At 44.0% G+C, this 5111-nt stretch overlaps 1 protein-coding gene across 1 annotated transcript in view; it reads left to right on the forward strand.

The window, feature by feature from the left end:
• Positions 1-1329: 1329 nt before the first annotated feature.
• Positions 1330-5111, forward strand: part of greb1l (GREB1 like retinoic acid receptor coactivator) — a 66599-nt gene continuing 62817 nt past the window's right edge. The window contains exon 1 of the mRNA XM_063219331.1: positions 1330-1420. The gene's annotated coding sequence lies outside the window, so the exon portion shown is untranslated. The remainder of the gene's footprint in view (positions 1421-5111) is intronic.

The following is a 5111-nucleotide window of genomic DNA, read 5'->3' on the forward strand; positions in this document are numbered from 1 at the left end:
TTTAAACTTCTCATTCTAACGTGACTGGATACCTAGACATTCTCCAGGTTCATTCATCTTCTTTGGCAGGGTCGTTAGATTTGTTGGCCCTTGAACGGTCTCAGGATCTCCTTGGCTGATTTTGTCCTTGTTTCGTAATTCTATTGTCTATTTCCTTTTGCCTGATTAAATAAGGACTCATTTGATGTTCCCTCAGAGCCATCATTTCCATGCCATTCATGTGTGAAATGTGCATTATGGGTAAATGCAGCATATGTGATAGATATTTGGAACACTGATGTCAATAACCTCCACTTTCTCATTTTAATTCTATTTGTTGCATGAATTAATTAATGTTATTACCAGATACACATTATTTCACACACACACACACACACACACACACACACACACACACACACACACACACACACACACACACACACACACACACACACACACACACACACACACACACACACACACACACACACACACTGCTGCTGGTGTACTTGATAGACCCTTTTTAATATTTATTTTTCATCAAATGCTACTATTACTATGTCAGAACGCTACAAAGGACTTTTAGAAAAGCACAACAAAATACCTCCTCTTACTGTATGTTCTCTACAAGTCTTCTGTTGTCCAGTCTTGCACTTTAAATGTCTGTATGAGCACTGTCTATGTCCATACTGTCTTATGTCCATGTATGAGTATTGTCTATGTCTATACTGTCTATGTCCTTACCTAGATTAGTCTATGTCTGCATGGGAAAGCAAGAAACGTAATTTCAAATTCTTTGTATGACCAGTGCATGTAAAGAAATTGACAATAAAACCAACTTGATTTCCTACTTTGATATAGGCCTATAGCCTATAATAAACAGGCTATTAGTGATTCTGTTTCCTATTTTTATGCCCCAAATAAAACATTTGTGTTGCTTCTTAATGGTTGTGCATTAGGCCTATTTTATTTTATTTTTCATGATACTACTCTCCTCTTTCCCTATTTGAAGTGCAGATATTCTGGAGGATTTCTGTGATAAAAGGCTAGGCTTTCAGAGAATTTTCTAAACGGAAGCCTACACCAAGAATCAGTCTCTAAAACGTGTGCCTACTTTTACGCAGACTAGCCTATTTTTGGCAGTTTGCGTGCTTCCTTGCTTTTGGAAAATACACGAAACGTGTTTTTATTAGAGCTAAATGTCTGTTTTGTCCGGCGCTGTTCTGATACTAAACGTTTAGGCCAAAATGCTCCTCACCTTCCAGCCAACCAAATGGTACAGACAGTTCGTTCTTTGACGTCACGGCAAACCTCCTTCTACTCGACTGGTAGGGGCGTGAGGAAGAAACTGCGTTCTGCGCGGAATGCATGAAGGGAGACGGATCCGATCGCCACTCTGTGTACCGCCACAATCTGACTTCTGTGAGCGTCGCGCACTGTAAGTGTTGTATTGTTATTATTTAGACAGTGACACTGTTATGCAGTTATAACCAAGAATTATGTGACAAGTTGTCATGAAAGTAGGAACTACTGTAGCCTACAGGCTGACACTTCAGGCTGTCGTCCTTCACACTAGCCTAGAAATCTAGACGCCCCTAGCGACCGCAAATTGAATTTGCTCCCGGGGGCAGTCTAGCGGACCCCGGTCGTTTTGCGAGGCTGAAAGTTATCCGATGACAGGGCCAATCAAATCGCGAGGGGGGCCGGGCTACTTAGTAAACAGGAAACTTTCTAAGAAGAAGCATGGTGTCCGTCCGTGCTACGTACAGCACGAAAGTGCACTTAATTTAAAAAGCCTGGATGATAATACATTTCGTGTCTGACATGGACTGATGTAATAATACACCATGAACTTATCGGACACAAATAGATCACAACACAATACCATTTGATCATTCGATGTTTTAAACTAGCTCAGCTTTTTGCTGTACGGGTCTGGCTCGCTAGGCTACCTTCACACGCTTCTCTGTGAATGAGGCAGTCCGATGTGTCATCTCTGGCTGAATGGACAATTGCGCACAAAAAATATTGGGCATTTGCGTGCGATAGAGTGCTGCAACAATTATGGTTTATTTTTTAAATTGTGTTTTATGCAGAGTTGCCACAGGTGATGGTGGTAGACTCAAACTGAGGTTACATCAGATGGGAGACCCATGTCAACGATTGCAGAATTCTTCAAAGTATGACGTGAAAAAGCAACAGGTTGTGTTGTGTTGAATATGAAGGGAAAATGCATTGCCTTAAATAATAGTCTACAATCCGAATTATATTTTTAAAACGGGGCATCTAAAAATGTAACCAGATTGAATTCACAATGGATGTCTAATATGTGCAACCTCTGGATTTAATAATAGCAACGATATAGGCTAGCCTATTAAGGAGAATATTCTAAGACTGACAAGATTATTAAAGCCACTGAATAATTATTGGCAAGTCCTATGTACGAGATGGTGATAGCCTATATTCTTTCAGGGCACTCATAGTAGTTTTTTGTCACTCAGCCTCGTAATCTATCCTCAGAGAAATTATTTATTGTGGGGCCACATGTCTACTCAAGACATATTTGCTCCCAAGGAGGAGGACCTCACAAGCTTGTCCATCTCACAACCAGATCTTAATCTGCAGAAGTAAATGTTCAGCAGAGTCCCTCAAGGTTTTTTTGTACAGCAGAGGCTCAAGGGGCTGTTTTTGGTTACATTCCTTGGTGACTTATTCAACCCCTATAGGTAGCCAGAAGTCCAACCCCCCCCCCCCTAATTCTGTTTAGAATTTCTGGAGGTCACAGACACTTCGGAGCCCACAACAAATGCCTTCATGTGAAAGAGACGTTTGCCCAGCAAAGTGCATTTGGATGTGAACCAATGAAACTGGAGGTCGGAAAATTGGAGGTCTGACAGCCCTGTGCAAAGTAGAACCCACTGTTTATATATTATAGTCTATTTACACAAGCAGATCACATTTAGTTAATACTTGTAGCCATCAAATTATTTGTCAGCTTAGAATGCTATGTGCTATAAGAAGGTAAAGCAGACAGCCTATAGTATTCCTCAAATCACGCACAATATAGGGGTAACCCATGTTGGCTGCACACAAATCAGACTGTACCAGGCTGCTCACTGTGTGTGTGTGTGTGTGTGTGTGTGTGTGTGTGTGTGTGTGTGTGTGTGTGTGTGTGTGTGTGTGTGTGCGCGTGTGCGCGTGTGCGCATGCGTGCGCGGGTGCGTATGCGTGCGTGCGTGCGTGCGTACACATGCATGTGTGTGTACATGCATGTGAGCACGAGTGTGTGTGTGTGTGAGTGTGGGGGTGCCACCCCCTTCTGATTGGCTTAGGAGATGAACTTTACTGGGTGGCCCAGTCTTGCCCCGAGCACGTGCAACTCGCGCTCTCAAAGGAGCGGCAGGGTCAGGGGTCTCCGAGTGGTAGCCATCTGGCCCCTTCGGGAGGCACTGGGGGCGGGCTGACTTCCCAAGAGGCGTTCTTTGTTTGTGCGGAACAATTGGGAGTTAATCTGGAAGAGATAAGAATAGCTGTTGTAACACCGCCACCAATGGACATGGATCCCATAGCCTTGAAAAAGACATCTTTTTTCCCCTTTCTCTCTCTTCCCCTCTCTCTCTCTCTCTCTCTCTCTCTCTCTCTCTCTCTCTCTCTCTCTCTCTCTCTCTCTCTCTCTCTCTCTCTCTCTCTCTCTCTCTCTCTCTATTCTTCTTTCTCTCTCTCTCTCTCTCTCTCTCTCTCTCTCTCTCTCTCTCTCTCTCTCTCTCTCTCTCTCCCTCACTCTCTCTCTATTCTTCTCTCTCCCTCTCTCTCTCTCTCTCTCTTTTCTTCCTTTTTTCCTATTCTCCCCCGTCTGTCTCTGTCTCACACTGTATAAGCTGTCTATTGGCTGTATATTGTAGTTAAGCCAGCTTTTGTGTAGGTACCATCATGCTTTTTTGTTCTAACTGCTTGGATGCCATGGGTTCATTCATGTTTGATCATGACTTCTGTGTGAGGATTTTAAGGTTAGTTTCTCTCAGATAATCCTCCGCACTGTCCCTTGATATTGAGCGTCTTGGCAACAACACCAACTCACAAACTCCTCAGTTGTGTCGCGAGACTCAGTCTTGTGACGCAGTACAAAGGACATTCCTCTCGTGTCCCGAACCTGAAGCAAGCGGTCAGTTCCTGCAGTCCTCCCTCCTACCTGTCAGTCAATCAGAATCAAAAGCCGAACTGCATGCCGGCGCTGTGTGAAAGGGAAACCCCTGTGCCCCAGCGAGGGAAACCCCTGGGTCCCACCTCCCGGTATAGACTTGGCTACTTCCTGTGGGCTTGGCAGTCAGGCCCAGTGTGCCGGCACCCGGGCCTTTCGCATGCACCCCCTCTAAGGCCGGACCATGGCTTTCCTTAAGCTCCCTTTGTCCTCCATTGGCAGAACCTGGGAGGAGAGACAAAGCTGCCCTTGCAAACAGTGGGGGGAAAGCTTCACCAGATAATGCTGCTGCATTTGACATCAATTGCCATTGTTCATGCTGTCTTATTTTAGGCTGATGTTACCTAGGTAACTATTTCATGAATATCTCTCCTGCCGCTGACGGCCTCATTGCTGTAAGCAATCCCTCAGAGGACACTATCTCTGTCTTTCTCTCTGTTGTTCCCTGAGCTGACGTGATTTTTTGTCTGTGTCTGTGGCTGTTGTTGTGGGGGCTTCAGTGAAACCTCGCCGCCAGTGTAATCAATCCCCGCATAGCCACGAGCAGTAGTTTTCCTCTGGTGTGTATATTTGTCAGACACGAGATCTAATTCATCATCATTATCTCTTCTTGTTTTGACAAGTATGGATGAGACTGCTTTGTATGTTAACAGTGGGACAGGAACCAGAGGTTGGCTATGTTTATAGCATCAATTGATTATCAATAATATCACAAGGGTATGGATTTCAGTTCCCAATTTCTTTCTTCTCAAAAACATCAATGCTGTATTGAAATAGCTGGTGCTATTGTGGAAGGATGAGGCCGAATCATTACCATACTATTTTCTTATTTGTGATGGGCATCTGCTAAATGTAATAATCATACGTGGGCGTTGAGACCCTCTCTCTACAGTCTCTATCTAATATGAAAATATTTAGTGAGAATGATAAT

Source organism: Engraulis encrasicolus, chromosome 16 (genome assembly GCF_034702125.1).
Source record: "Engraulis encrasicolus isolate BLACKSEA-1 chromosome 16, IST_EnEncr_1.0, whole genome shotgun sequence".
Classification (NCBI taxonomy): domain Eukaryota; kingdom Metazoa; phylum Chordata; class Actinopteri; order Clupeiformes; family Engraulidae; genus Engraulis; species Engraulis encrasicolus.